The 16,765-nt window shown below is 35.0% G+C and overlaps 1 protein-coding gene across 1 annotated transcript in view; it reads left to right on the top strand.

Moving 5' to 3' along the window:
• LOC111150262 (methyltransferase like 15) overlaps positions 1-16,401 on the top strand; it is a 398,977-nt gene extending 382,576 nt beyond the window's left edge. Inside the window, exon 13 of the transcript XR_002640796.1 lies at positions 16,372-16,401. The gene's annotated coding sequence lies outside the window, so the exon portion shown is untranslated. The remainder of the gene's footprint in view (positions 1-16,371) is intronic.
• Positions 16,402-16,765: the final 364 nt, after the last annotated feature.

Genomic DNA, 16,765 nt, shown 5'->3' with positions numbered 1-16,765 from the left:
AAGAAATAATCAAGTAAGCATCGAGGACCTCTTGCATGCCAGACACTGTTTGAGATGTTAGTGACTCAGTGGAGGGCAAAACCAGCTATAGTCTATTTTTGAGAAGTTACATTATGTGGAGCAAAAAAATAAAAATTTGTCAAAGAACTAGACAAATAAATATAAAGTTGCAGTTTTGCTAGCTCTTGTAAGGAGAAAGTCATGATACTTTGAAAGCTTATCATGGGATTGGAGGTGGGGCAGGAGAAGAGGGTATTTGATTTAATCAGAGAGTTTGAAGTTCTCTCCAAGGATTCATAATTGGACTGACATCAGACAGAAGGAGTAGATGCTAACGAGGTCACTGGGAAGATAAAAAAGGCAGTGGATATGCATGTGATTTTATTTTCTTACTATCATTACTATTATTTAATAAATAGATGCCTACTCAGCTATTTTTTTTTTTTACCTAGTCAGTGAAGTTACAGTGTGTCTTATGATAACATCTTGTCTTCAGTAAATCTTTCCAAACTTGAAGGTGATGTACCCACAAAAATTCATACTCTGAGAGTAACTGCCACCTGCCACGTTCTTGAGAAGAACTAGCAAAGAAAAAAAAACACACAACACAACAATTCAGTGTAAATCCTGGCCCTTTTACATTTTTCTTAATCTTGCTATTTCCATTCTCTATACCCATATGAAATAATAACTTTTATATTTACTGTATTTCTCATATTAAATCTGAATTATGGAATTCTTTCTGTGTCTTATCTCATGTATTGGAAAAAGAGTTAATTCTCTTCAGCTTAATCCTACTCAGTTGGAAGCCTTTGTAATAATGTACATTATTTTTGAAGACTTCTGACCAGCTGTCTGACTCCCTACCGGGCAATTAAATAAGGACCATCCAAACATAATAAACTACCTTTTCCCCTCAAGGGAAGACTTAAGTGGATATTCACCTATTTCTGCTCCTTCATATAACATTGTTGCTTTCTCATCTGAATTGAGACCAACTCAGCAAGATGGGTTAAACTCTTCTGAGAACAAACTGAACTCAGATGTGAGTTGGGCAAGGTGGGCCAATTTTGCTTTCAGTCTTGGCAATACCAAAGGGTCAATTTTTTCAAAGCTTTACAGTACCTGGCAGCATTGGGCCAATGCTATAAAGGTCAAGCTTATGAATGTTTATTTAGCAATTATCTGATGATTAGTTTGCCATCAGTAATCCAAATGGACAAAAAACCCCTTAAATTATTTTGTTTTTTCTTCCTTTTGTGAAGTATTTTTGGTATGTGTTTGTACTACCTAGACACTAAATAGCTAGATTTTTAGATCATTCCAAGCTGGTTTAACTGAGAACTTTTTAAAATTGAGAAGAAATTGAGACTTTTCTTTGGTGAGCAATTCTGAAGCAGATATAATTTAATGGATCTTTTTATTGGTCTAATTTTGAAAGGTCTGTATAAAAATGTCCCTGTAGAGAAATAAAAATGGATGAAGCCAATGTTTGACATGGTAACAAAACTGGAATGAGAGGGACTACTTACTTCAGATCTAGTGCCTTAAATTGAGCAATTGCTAAGGTCTAGCTGGTGGATTCATAATGCTGCAATGTTTGGAAAAGATGGAGACATAGGTGAAAGTCAACTTGCATTGAGGAGAGAGAGAGAAAGTCTAAGATCAATAAACAGCACTTAGTAGAAACCACTAATGAGTTACATAACATGTCTCAGAAATCACAAGTTTATTTTTTTTTTTCGTGAGAAGTTGAAATAACTTGTGGCCGAGGCTGTCAACACAATAGACCACAGTCTTGTGGCAGCCTCTGGTTTTCTAGTGCCCGAGAAGTGTAAAGTTCCAAGACAAGAGCAGGAGTCCTTTCATCTGAAGCGTGTAGCTCATCAGCTCCACAATGGAAAACAACTTGAGACGTACCATCTTAAAGCACCAAGGGTGTACTATTATGAAAGCCAATTTCTTGATATTTCTCCGCACTTCCAACACTCCCACATTTAAAAAAATATATACCCTCTTCTCAAGTTAGCACTTTGAAAACGTGGAATACAGACCATCACCCTGAGCCCTTCTTCTTCTTCTTCCCCCCCCGCCCCGCCTTCTTGAATTAACAAATATACTTGAAAATATTTTGTGTTTTGTGTTGTGTGTGTTGGCGGGAGGGTGAAGGGGTAGGAGAAGAGGAAATAGAATGGAATTTAAAAATTTACTTTTATTCTTCTGTTTAGGATTTAGTGAAGACTTAAGTAGTCCTGGGGGGTTATTTCATTTCTGACTCTAAGAGTTCTCTTTAAATCGTCATAATTCTTAGCTCTATACTTGGAACAATATGAGTGCCCTCTGGTGGACAAAATGTCATTTTAAAGTTTGTGTATATGGACTGAACATGGGTAAGTGTGGAGAAAATAAGTCTTATGTTTCAAATGTCCTCATTGAACTTCTGAAATCCCTGGAAAATTAGTTCCTGATGTTCTGGGGGTGGTGACAGGTATGAACATAGTTTCATAAAATAAGTGGATAAAAGGCAAGCTGGGGTGGCACTCCAGGCCCTATTTGCCACCAAAATAGTGTCTTGGAACAAAGCACAATTTGGAGCTTGAACAGGGAACTCAAATGTTTAAGGGAAGGCTTATAACCTTATTTCTTGGCCATCAATGCCAAGATCAGAAATGCTCTCATTAAGAATGAGACACTAATGAAACAACTTGGGCATAGGCAAAACCTCTAAAGACCTCTGACTGTTGGCATTTATGGTTAAAATTGTTTAAGGAAGAAGGGAAGATATTGAAAGAAAAAAAGGAGGCAGGGAAGGAAGGAAGGAGAAAGGAAGGAAGAGAGAGAGGTAGAGAGGGAGGATGGAGTAGAAACGAAAGAAGAGAGAGGGAGGGAGGGTGGGAGTCTGGGAGGAAGGATGGAAGGAGGAAAACCCACAGGTTGTGTAACCCTTTCACATACCCAACTAATGCAAAGGACCTAAGACAATGCAGGCCTTGAAGGTCTCATAAAGCATATTTTCTCATTTTTTATTCAGATACTTTTTACCTTCTCTGTCAGATGATGACACATTAAAGGCTGAAGACAGATTATCTGGTTCTTTTTTTTTTTTTTTAATCTCTTTTGATTTTTTTACTTGCTACAAGGATAGCAATCTGATTTAAGATACACCAAATTGACAAAGCCCTAGGATTATGGGCAGTAGTATGCTGATAAATGTTTAACAATTGGTTCTTCAGGAAAGAAAGCCCTGCTTTGTAACATTTGCCCATTTCCGTGATGTAAATAATCTCACCATGGTTGATTTCAAGCTACCTGCACAATATCAATGGACATGTGATTGGGAAGAGATGCACACATTTGACACTCACAAATTAAAACAAGGCAACTCCAGCCAGCCACTACATAAGGGACTTTTAATTATTTCTTCCTATAACTTTGACACTTTGGACCCTGAAGATGTATTATTTTTGTAATAGGAAAAGGAACACTCAAATAAAAGTTATTTGAAAAGTTGATCCCTACTGAAGAAATTATTTGTAATAAAAAAAGTCTTCCAAATTGACACATATCCCACAATGTTTAATACTCTTCAAAACATTTCCAAGCTCACTGTGTCACTGGAATCTTGTAAAAAAAATCAGTAAAATAAATATAATAGATCTATATACTACCATTGAGAGGGGAGAAATATGAACACCAAGCAGCAATATATAGAACTGGTCCTAGAATTCTAGTTTTCTACCTGTTAATTCAGTGATTTCCCTGTTTTATACAGATATTAAAAAGAAAATTTACAACTGGAATTGGTGAATTCAAACTGCATTCACAGTTTTCACTCAGTAATGGTGTTTACTCTGTTTACTGCTTTGGACAGAAAGGATTGTCTACAGCTATCTCTTTAAGAGACATCTGACTTCACAAAACAATTTATGCCTAGGTAGTTCTGTGCTACCAGTGCTGGAATCAAAAATGATTATAAAAGCACTATCCCCCTATAGCTCCCATGGATCTGGTAAGTAAGAGCAGAGTCTGATTATATTTCTCACCACATCTTTCCCTTTAATTCTTTTGTTGGTTCAATGTTGATAGAGTTCTTGGTAATTCATTTCTGTAAACAGTCCTCATATCCTTGGGCTTAAGAGACTTAAGCGGCTAGTTTGAGTATCTCCAAGACCACCCCCAAAACACTGTGCTATGTGAAAATCAGTGTCTTAGGATAGTGGAAAGAGAACAGACCTGGGAATCAAGAATACTGCTTCAGATACTTACAGTGTGACATTCAGCAAGTCACTCAATCTTTCTGATCCTGTTTCCTTTTTGAATTTTTAAAAAATTTTTAATTTTTTATTAACATATAATGTATTATTAGCCCCAGAGGTACAGGTCTGTGAATATTCATGCTTACACTTCATGCGCTCACCATAGCACATACCTTCCCCAATGTCCATAGCCCATACCTTCCCCAATGTCCATAGTCCAGCCACCCTCTCCCTACCCTGTTCCCTTTTCTAATAATAATGCCTACCTCATAGGAAAGTTGGGAAAACTAAATAAGATGATATTGATTATGGGCTTACCAAAATACCTGGAATAATTTTTAGAGGTGGGAGAGAGGAAAAGGGAGAGGAACAGAGGGAATATTAAGCAGTCTCCATGCCCAACACAGAGCCCAATCTCACGACCCTGAGATCATGACTGGAGCCAAAATCAAGAGTCAGATCCTTAACCTACTGAGCTAACCAGGTGACCCAAAATACCTGGCATATTGTAAACATTTACAAATGGTAAATGTAGTAGCAGTAATAATAACCACCATATTATTATTATATATGTATGTATGCATATGACCATATATTATATATATAATTGGTAGCAGTAACAATTACAACAATAATAACGATAGGAATAACAATAATATATAATACTTCTTACATATATGTATAATTGTAACTTGTTATTTCTCAAATGCTTCACTGAATATCTGACATTTTTATAATAGGTGATAAATTAAGATTAGTTTCTAGGCAAGCAGACAGTCAAATAGCAAATAGTAAAAGACAGAGAATGATGTATGTCTTCTTAAACCCAAAACACAAATTTCTATCAGGAATAATTTAAATGCTTTTCTATTTTGTTTACGTATATTAGTATTCATTCATTCATTTCCTTAGCTATTTTGATCTCCCCTTTACCGATAAGGAAAATCTTAAGTTAGGTAAGTGCAACACTGCCTCCATGGAAGAGATGATGTTTTAAAAAAATTAATTCACTGTTTGTCAAGCCCATGATAAATATGTTATCTATCTATCTGTCATCTATCTATCTATCATCTATCTATCTAGCATCTATCATCTATCTTATATCTTCATCATTGTCATCGTTTATCCAACCTAATCCATCCCCATGCTAAAACCATCCCCATGCTGGCTGTACTCTTAGAGACTTATATTGTTGAATAACTAATCAACTAAAACTAACTTATTAAAACCCTTGATTCTATGGAATTGCTTTTTGCTTCCATTAGGTCAGCAACCAATCTTGATCAGGAAGTGTTGTTATTAAAATGAATATGAAGAAAGCAAGCAAGAATGCATTTCTATCCCACAACTATATCAAGGATTATGATTTTTCTGGAATTTGGAAATTTTGACTTAATTCAACCATTTCTGTGTCCTTTTTAAAGGTATTTTTTCACCTCCCCTTCCAATTTCCCCCAACTGCCTTCTCCTACAATGATAGACTATGGACTCTGAAAAACAATCTGAAGGGTTTGAAGAGGTGGGGGGGTGAGAGGTTGGGGGAACCAGGTGGTGGGTATTAGAGAGGGCACAGACTGCATGGAGCACTGGGTGTGGTACAAAAACAATGAATACTGTTATGCTGAAAATAAATAAAAAAATGATTATTAAAAAAAATAAAGACATCTTTAGAACCACAAAAAAAGGTATTTTTTCTAACTATGGAAAGAACACAAATTTATTAAAGAGAGTTTGAATACTTTAGAAAAGCACATGCAAGGTAGTACAAATAGTACAAGGTAGTACAGTCATAGTCTATTACTCAGAGAAAACAACTGTCCATGTTTGTTTGTTTTTTTTTTATTCACCTATATGGGTGGTCTGAGTACATGTTTTTGTCTGTTGGTATATATATGTTTAAAAAATAAAATTTGTGTTTACTGCTTTTGTTTTAATTTAATAATACATGAGAATAATTTCTTTGTGTCATCTGATATTATTCTGTGACCTCATTCTTAATGATGGTATGCCAGTGTATTGTGGAGGGAAACCTGATTTATTTGAATAATTGACTAGTATAGGACATTTAAAGTATTTCTATTTTTTTTCTGCTTAAAAATGCTGAGATGTATATCCTTGTTCTTGATCATGAGCTAGGACTTGGTTTTAAATTTATGACTTAGATATAGATGTATTAAGGACTACCCAACTCCTCTGATGCTTTCTCTCAGACACAAGATTTAGATCTTCCAACTATGCTACTGCTGAATTTGGTGATATTAACAGTTGTCTGGCACTCCCTTTTCAATAGCGGTGGGAGGAAGGGGGACAAAAAAGAAAGGAAAAAGTGTTATTTTGAGAGCTGGTGCCTTTGTTGTAGCCAGGGAATATATTTCAAGGAGAAACAAGAAACACCATAGAAGAGGGTTTGTTTTATTCCTTGAAGATGGCTTTTCCTCCAGCATCCTTGGAGAAATCCATTCCCTTTCCTGCCTAAGTGGCAGGGTTTCCTGCAAGAAACAGAACTGCTCATGCAGATAAGAAGGATGTAGTCAAGGCAGCCATAGCAGGTGCCACTAGCACAACGCAGGTGGTAAGAGCATATGTGAGCTCAATGTTAGAAAGAGCCTCAGCAATGAGTCAGAAGACTTTAATAAAACCAGACTTTAAGGCACAAAGAACCAGCCGTGCAATGTGGCAGCCCTGGAGGTAGTACTAAAATCCTGAAATAGTCATTCCTGGATTATCAACTTTTCAGGGATTGGTGGTTAAAACTAAACACATATTAATGTGATATGTTTATAATTAATTGTTTATACTTATTTATGATTATTATTATTTATTACTTAGCATAATTTCTTAGATGCATTTGTTTAAATGTGTATAGTAAACTCAATAAATAATATTTTTAAAATAATTCATTTATCTAAAGATTATAGAATATATAATGATGTATAAAAGAACATATTTCAATTATTAAATCATACATTATACAAGTGTGTATGTGGATGTATGTAAGTGGATACATACACAATTTAACTCTTAGTTTTCTAAATAAACAAATAGCCAAAGAAACAAGAGGTGAATTAGTCTAGGTCTAGTGAAGAGAGGCAGAAACCACCCAGTAATTTTAACAGGGAAAGTTCAAGATAAAATATTATTAGCTCTATCTGGAGGTTGAAGTAACAAGACATTGGGTAGTAAGAAATAAAAATAACTTCCAAAAAAACAAAGGAATAACATATAAGGAGCAGCCACTACTCCTATGGCCGAGAGAGAGTACCTAAGGAAGGTACCACCTTCTTTCCCCTCAGGAATGAGATACAGGCCTTGTGGAGAGGGCAGAGTTGCTGCTTTCTGGATTGTAGAGAATATGCTGGTTTTGGCAATATGTGCTTTAGAAGTTGCCAGAAATCTGTTTTCTGGAGTGTCCAGGAAAACTGTACATGGGTCCATGTTTCACCAGACACAGCTTGAAAAGGGGACATTATCTCAAGTGTCCTCATAAAAAAAAAAAAAAACCCTGAAAGGAGACACTCAATATATAATAATACTATATGAATGGCAATGTCCTCAATAAAATTCATGTAGAAAAGGTGATCATATTGTTATACTATATATTTCTCTTACACCCATTTATTTACAGAGGGATTATTCAACTCAAGTCTTATATAATGTTTCAACCAAAGGATCTTAATCAGTTATTGTCTGAGGTAGAAATAACTGGTTGAATTTTACCAATCATGGGATAAGCATGCCTTATGCTTGTGTCAGCAAGTATTGTGTCTTCACAACTGTCTGTGTTTCCAGTAGCAAAGTCTGGAGCAACATGATGGAGCACAAAACAGCAGTGGCTAGAAGGACAACCATTAAAGGAAATATAGCCACCATGATTAAAATATTTTTAGAAAATCTGATGTGTCCCTTGCTTCTGAGGAGTCAGAATCTACCAGTATGAAAAAGGACATTGCAGAGTGAATAGCAAGAGCCTTACTACTATAGTTTGTTTCAAAGTCAGCAAATTTAATGTTAAATAGTCAAAATAGTGACTATATGAGCTGTCCTAAGCCATACTGTCTCTGTGACAACGACTGAACTCTGTTGTTGTAGCTCAAAAATCAACAAGTTTACTTAGTAAACAAGTACATTAGCTTGGTATAGGTTGTTGAACCTTGCTTTTTGGGTAAATAATATTGTGCAATTGTGTTAGTCTTCTAGGGTTTTCATGCTATTTCTTGCCAACATAGAAACATGCCCATTCTTTCACTGATCTTGAACAGAGGTCTTCAAACTTTTTCAGTAAAGGATTAAGTACCAAATATTTTATAATTTATGAATCATATTTGTGGGAAAAGTCTGTGTCACTTTTTTTCCTCCCCTTTTCTTTCTATTCCATTTTTTCCCCTTCTTAGCAACACTTTAAAAATATAAAAAAACCTTCCCAACTTATGGGCCTTATAAAACAGATCATAGGCTGTAGTTTTCTGACTCCTGATTGAACTAGTAAAGCAATCTCTAGCAGAGATTTTGGTGGCATATTTAAAGGTATTAAATTGGATCTACAGTGTTTCGGTTGCTCCTCAGCTCTTGTGGCTAGTTGAGTAGAACTATTTACGCCTTGACCTCACTCTCCTATATATTCATAATTCAAGGTTCTTTCTTGCTCCAGTAAACAACTAATCTTTCCCAGCTTGACATAATGTAGTATCTTTTATCTTTTATTCCTTACAAATTATATGCCATTCCATAGTGTTGTGTCTGGCCCACTTAATCTAACATTTTAATGTAGATGTCACCTTGAAGATATCTACTATATACTGAAGAAAAACGTTCCCTTATTGTTAACTTTGCCACCATGCTTTGAAAGGTTTGCAGTATTCACTTTTCTCCCCCTATTACAATGTGGTAATAGTTGAGGTATGTAAAGTACTTAACCATGTTGCCTTCACCGTGCCTGTGAGAAGTTGCACTGGAACAAACTATTTTCAGACAATGTTTACACAGTGTAGAAAAAGAAAAGTTCTAGATGTTGTTTCTTTGTCCATCCAGTCTAATTTACTAGCTATAGTTGTATTGTCCTTGATGTAACTATGCGAAGAACTGAGGGTTAAGGGCTTTCTATAGGCTCCTGTAATCCCAGACTCAAACCACGTTCCCCTTAGAGCTATAAGGAATTCTTTTTTCTTGTGTCAGACTGAGTATTAAGAGTCAAATGAGGGCTAGATAAAAATGAGTTCAAAAAATGAGTTCTAAAACTTCAAAAAAGTTTGTATGATGTAATTCTACATATTGATTTTAGCTTTTGTTGCCTTTGCTTTTGGCATTAAATCTAAAAACTCACTGCCCACACAATGTCAAGGAGCTAACCCCCTATATTTTCTTCTAGGAGTTTTACAATTTCAGGTCTTACATTTAAGGCTTTAATACATTTTGAGTTGATGTTTCTGTATGGTATAAGGTAGGGGTTCAGTTGTATTCTCTTACATGTGGCTGTCTAGTTTTCCCAACACTAGTTACTGAAAACACTATCCTTTCTGCTTTGTATTTTCTTATATCCTTTTGTCATAAATTAACTGACCATGCATGTGTGCATGTGTGGTTTAATTTCTGTACTCTCTATTCTGTTCCAAAGATCTATGTTTTTTTTTTTTTCCAAAATCATATGGTTTTGGTTCCTATGGCTTTGTAATATAGTTTGAAATTGGGAAGTCTGATGCCTCCAGTTTTGTTCTTCTTTCTCAAGATTGTTTTGGCTATTTGGAATCTCCTATAGTTCCATACCAATTTTAGGATTGTTTTTTCTATTTCTGTAAAAAGTGTCAGTAGAATTTTGATAGATGACTATAGTTGACAACAATGTATTATATAATTGAAGTTTGCTAACAGAGCAGAGCTTAAATCTTCTTACCCAATATGTATTCATACATATATGAAGAGTTAGCTTTGTAACATGGATGTGTTAATTAACTAGATAGGATGAATCTTTTCATGGTATGTATGTCTATTATTATGATGTTCCCTTCAAACATCTTCATTTTTATTTGTCAACTAATACTCAGATTAAAAAAGTATTCACAAGTTGGGAATTTCTGTTATAACTTGACTTCTTAACTGTCAGTGTAAATTTAGGACAATTCACTTACTACTTCTTTTCATTAGCTTCTTGATATACCCAATTATAGTTAATATCCTTTACTTTGATGATTAAATAAGATAATATATATAACAAAGCACTGTCTGTATAAAAACTGATACCATTTATTAAATACCTTTCCCATACCAGGCATCTTATGACACTCTTCTGTCCTACTAAAAAAAAAAAATCCTACACTCCTTTTGTCTCATTTTCTTAAGAGTCTGATGGAGAAAAGGACACATCTGATAATTTATTGTCGAGAAAGTATATATGTGAAATTATCTGTCTTAAGTCATGTATTTGAAAGGGGACCTACAAGTCTTTCTTAAGGAATACCTATTGAACAGAATTGATTTGATATATTCAGTTCACGGTACATTACCGTCAATTATTGTAAGGCATTATTTATTATTATTTATTATTTTACTTTATTGTTTGTTATTCTTATATGAGTCACTCAACATCCACTTACATTCCCTATTCCTCATAGATACCCATCCCAATCTAATGGGTGTATTGTATTTCCTTCCAGTTGACCTTCCATATGTTTATTTGGATATATGTTTTTCCTTGAAAAACATCTTTTGTTGTTTCATTAATAATATTTTTAAAACACAAACATTATGTTGTATTATAAATTTAATTTCTGATTATTTATTTTTAAAATTTGAACCTAGTACTTAAACATATCAATTTTTGTTGATATAGTGAAATACATTTCAGGTTTCTCCTACTATCTCCTACTATTTATACCACTTTGCTTTTGCCAAAACAAAAAACAAAAAAACCCTACATTGGTACCTGTTTTCACTAACTGAAAGAAATCTGAAGAGGATTTTGCCCTTATGAGATGGTAATTGCTTCTTTGCTTTATGCTATTTTGGCTTGCAAAAGATTTCATAGGAACATTCTACTTTCAGATAGTGGGAGAAACCTGCATCAGTTCTGAAGACTACATGAAGCAACATCCCACTTTATTCATTCATTCCCCTTCTTGGTAGACACACAGACAAAGTCAAACTCTTTGACTGTTATAAACGGTGCAACAATGAATATACACTATAGAAGACTATGGCTGTTCATCAATATTAATTGACCTTCTTATGGAGGAGTATTCTTCTCTACAATTTTGAGTTTAGACTTGGTTATATATGTTACTGTGATTGATGAATTGTGAGCAGAAGTGACACATGCCACTTCCAGTTGGAGACCTATGTAGCATGTGCTTGCCTTTATCTCTATGACTGGCAATGTACCAGATAATTCCAGCTCTGTCAGCCTGGGTTCTAGAGTCAGAGTGATTACTATCATCAGAGCCATCTTGCCACAGAGTATACAAGCAGCACAAATGAAAAATAAAACTTTGATGTTATAATCCAAAATTTGGGAAATGTTTGTTATTGCAACAAACCTATTCTATTCTGACTGAAATAGAGACTGATGTCATGATTAGATGAGATGATAAAATTGTTTCTCTTGAGGGAATGTTGAGGGTATTTTGTAGAATGGAGAATGATCCCAATATTTACTACCACAGAGCTGAACTGTTATGGTCATTAGGACTGTTCAAAATATCAGTTTTATTAGTCTAAATATAGGGTAGAATTATATTGTTACCCAATTTGGTTATGTCTGTTCATGGACTTTGTGTAAAATTTTATCTGGCCTATATACTCAGGAGCTGAATTGCTAAATTATAACCTACATAGCTTTTCATAGTGGCTATACCCTACAGCAAAGTGAGAATCCTTCTCATTTGTGATGTTCTCAGTAACACTTTACATATCCATCTTTCTAACTTGTATCAGTCTTTTGGGTAAAAAGTGGTATGTCATTACTGCTTTCAAGAGTCTTCTAAGTGCTAGTAAGATTGAGTGCCTATTCAGTTAATCCTTTATTACCATGTTCTATGAACTCTATAGATTCAATTTTTGACCATTTAAGCATTGTGTCTCTTGTGGTTTTCATGCTGATTTTCTGGAGTTCTTTGTATTTTTTGGATGTTAATCTCTCGTCAGATTTTGATATTGCAAATACCTTCTCTCAGTCTGTCACCCATCTGTTAACTTTGACAATGATGTTCATTAAGCAGAAATCTTTAATTTTTATGTAATTTCATCAGTTTTTCTGCTGATTGCCTGTAATTTATAGTCTTTTTAAAGAAATCCTTCCCTAATCCTACAGTAACAAAAATAATCTCCTACTTCGACTTCTATAATTTTATAATTTTGCCTTTGTCATTTAGGTCTTTAATTGATTTGGAGTTTAATTTTTATGTAATGTTTGAAGTGGGAAATATGACTTAGTTTTTCTAGACACCATTTTCTAAATAATTCATATTTTCTCCACTGATCTTTGATGCCACCTCTATCGTATAGTAGATTCTTTTAGTAAGGGATCTGTGTATAGGTTTTCAATCACATGCCATTGTTTTAATTTGTTAATTCTCTACCAGGACCACACTGTGATTACTATGACTTACCAATTATTCATCCATGCATGGATGTTTATTCTTCATTAAAAATTTTAGAATAAATCTATTGCATTTCTCAGTGTTATTCAGATTGGAACTACATTTAATTTATATATCACTTGGGGGACTTGACATGTTTACAGTGCTATTATCTCCACAAATGAAACTTATTTCTCTATATATTCAAGTTTTTTTTTTTTGGGGGGGAGCAAGAGAAGTCATTTAAAAAAAATTAAATATTTTCTCCACAGAAGACTTGAGTGCTTTTATTAGTTTAATTCCTATACATATTTGGTTTTTTTATTGCCATATTACTTGGTGCTTATTACTGACAAAGATGGATGTTACTGATTTGGAGGAATTGATTTTGTCTCTGGCTACTTTGGTCAAATCTTATTAGTTCTAATGGTTTGCCTTTTGATTTTATTGGCTTTTCTGTACATATATTATTTGTTAAGTCTTTAAAAAATGGTATCATCTTTGTATCCTCCTTTCTAATTCCTGTCCCACCCCACCTCTGCCATTTTACTATGTTAGTAAAGACCTCTAGTACCATGTTAAACTACTGAAATGATAGTACATACTCTTCTTCTCCCAGCCTCAAATGACATAAATTAAAATTTTACAATATGAATGATGTTTGGTCTAGTTTGGCAAACTATTATTATTATCATTATTTTCTTATCGAGTTAGCAGTTTTTTTCCTATTTCTTGTTTTCTAAGAGGTTTTTTTAAATTAAAATAGAATGCATTACTTTTATCAAATGTTTTCTGTATCTATTAAAGTGACCATAAGAATTATCTTCTTAAGTGCATAGTAAATTACATTCCTTGTTGATATTTAACCATATAGTAAATTAAATTCTTGGTTGACATTTAGCCATCCAAGAATTTCTGAAATGAATGCGGCTTGCCTTATTTTTTTTATTTTGTACTATGCTGTTGAATTTAGTTAGCTAATCCAGATTTTCATATTCATATTTATAAATAAGGTTGACCCAAATTTTCTATTTATTATAACTTACTCTGGTTTAAATATAGAGGTTATACTATAGCCTTTCAAAATGAGTTGGATAACTTTTATTGCTTTTATGTTTTCTGCAATAACTTAAGTTTGGTAGTTTATCTGTTTCTTTAAAGTTTGCTTAACTCACCCACACAACTCTCTTGGTCTAAAATGTTTTGGGGGGGACTGTGGAAGAGGAAGTTTTAAAAATTATTGTTATCATAATTTCTTTAATGAGTTTGGTATATTCAAGAGTTCTGTTTCATCATATGCCTATTTTGACATTTTGTATCTTTTCCAGGACATTTAGTAATTTCATTTATATTTTTAAATGTAATTCAGTATGGTTCTTCAGTTGTTCATAGTGTTTTACATAATTTAAAAAATCTCTGTCATTTTTTATAGTTAGTTCTTTTTAAAAAATTGTTTATTTTCATCTTTGCTCCCACAAATTTGTCAGTTTTTTTTTCTATTTTATTATTCTTTTAAAGAACCCATTCTTGGTTTAGTTAACAATATCTTTTTCCTCCTCTTATTTTAATTTCATTGATTTCTAACATTTTTATTACTACCTTCCTTTTTATCTCTTTGGGTTTACTCTTTTGCAATTTTTTTTTCCTAGCTCTTGTGTTGAATGCTTGGATCATTTGTCTTTAATAAAAACTGGTTTACTGAACAGTCTGATTTCTGCAGGATATAAACATGAATAAGTTTTATTGTTATTTTCTCTATTGCTTCCTTCAAACATTCTCCACTGCGTCCCCTTTCCTATCCTTTAATAACATCGATGGCAGTTCCCATTGTTTCTTGGTCACTTTCACATATAAAAAAGTCCAGTCTTGTTTAGAGTAGTTTAAAAATTCAGTTTCACTTTCATCTAGTGTTCACCTTCTTTTTTTTTTTTTTAAGATTTTATTTATTTGTCAGAAAGAGAGAGAGAAAGCACACATGCAGGCAGAGAGGCAGGCAGAGGTGGAGAGAGAGGCGGAGCGAGAGGCAGGCTCCCCGCTGAGCAAGGAGCCCGCTGCGGGACTCGGACCTCGGACCTCGGGATCATGACCTGAGCCAAAGGCAGGGGCTTAATGAGCCACCCAGGCTTCCCAAGTGTTCACCTTCTTGGTAGCCTTTCAGGCCACAGCCTCGGTGCAGAGGAGTGTCAGTTGCTTTTTCACTTCTCCCTCCTTACTATTTTAATTCTAGTTTCTCTGGTATTGGCATAGGGAAGAAGAGATTAGAGAAAAAGTTAGAAACCAAAACAAAAGCTTTTCAGTTATTTTTTAAAGGCTTTTACTCATTCAGTTGGGCACCTGGGTGGCTCAGTTGGTTAAGAGTCTGCCTTTTGCTCAAGTCATGATCCCAGGGTCATGATCAAGCCCCATATAGGGCTCCCTGCTCAGTGAGGAGTCTGCTTCTCCCTTTCTCCCTTCCCCCCGCTTCTGAGCTCTCTCTCATACACATTCTCTCTCTAAATGAATGAATAAAAATTAAAAAAAAAAGATTTTATTTATTCACTGAGAGAGAGCAAGCAAGTGGGGGGAGGGGCAGAAGGAGACAGAGAGAATCTCCAATGGACTTCGCACTCAGCACAGAGCCCCAGATGGAGTTCCATCCCACAACCTCCAGGATGGTGACTTGAACTAAAATCAGGAATTGGTTGTTCAACCAACTTAGCCACCTAGGTACCTCAGAAGCTTTTAGTTATATGATGTTGTTTTAACATTCTACTGGCGGTGGTTTCTTATAGGAAGTAAGGGCCTTAAATGTTGGCTCTCTCATAAGATACCTGTATATAATCTTTCAGAAGCTCTGCAAGGTTTTTCCCGATGCACTGGGTCCTAGTTGGGGATACTTGGTCTGCTATGGCATGTTTTGACCCTTCCCATCTTACCTCTCAGAAATATACCTTATAACATCTTTCTGGACAATACTTTACTTTGGCTAGTAGCCCTTTTGAGCAAAATAGTTTATACTCAGCTACTTTCCATAGTGTCCAAACTTTCCGTAGTGTCCAGTAGCTTATGCGACCCTTATACATGTTGATTTGAAAGTGTTCCTCATTGTGGCTCCCTTTCAGTATCATGGACTGCCTGCCCCCCCCCCCTTTTTAAAGATGTTATTTATTTATTTTAGGAGAGGGAGAGTGAGAGAGAGCATGAGTAGGGCAGAAGGAGAGGGAGAAGCAGACTCCCCACTGAGCAGGGAGCCCTACATTGGTCTTGATCTTAGGACCCTGGGATCATAACCCAAGCCAAAGACAGATACTTAATCAACTGAGCCACCCAGGCATCCCATGAACTGTTTTTGTTGTTGTTGTTTGTTTGTTTCCTTTCTGTCGTATTTCTTCTTTCTTGATTAAAATATTTAAAGTTATCTATTTTCCTCTAGGTGCTGCTTTAGGTACGTTCCACAAATATTGACATGTTATACTTTTATTGCCATTCTGTCCAAATTGTTTTAAATTCCCTTCATGATTTCTCCTTTCTTTCTTTCTTTCTTTCTTTTTTTTTTTTTAATTTCCCAGAAAGAGAGAGAGCATGACGCAAGTGGGGGCAGATGGAAGTGTGGAGGAAGAAGGAGAGAGAGAGAGATTCCCAAGCAGACTCCATGCCCAGCATGAAGCCCCACACTGGGCTTGATCCTGTGATCCTGAGACCATGACCTGACTCAAAACCCTGAGTAAGACACTTTATGAATTGAGCTACCTAGGCACCCCACTCATGATTTCTTCTTTATCAAAGAGTAGGTTAGTAGTATTTAGCTGTGTGGCAGAAACTGGCTAGATGTTCACTAAACAAACTTCCACTTCTTTCTGTTCACACTACTAACTTACCTTCTTAGCTCACCTGTACTTTGGTGAAGATATGCAACCACTGGTCATGAATGGTAAGTGAGATGTGATGTGTCACCCCTAGAAT

This window comes from Enhydra lutris, unplaced genomic scaffold, assembly GCF_002288905.1.
Source record: "Enhydra lutris kenyoni isolate GAN:26980312 unplaced genomic scaffold, ASM228890v2 scaffoldscaffold22, whole genome shotgun sequence".
NCBI classification, from domain to species: Eukaryota; Metazoa; Chordata; class Mammalia; order Carnivora; family Mustelidae; genus Enhydra; species Enhydra lutris.
This window is presented reverse-complemented; position numbering and strand designations above follow the sequence as displayed.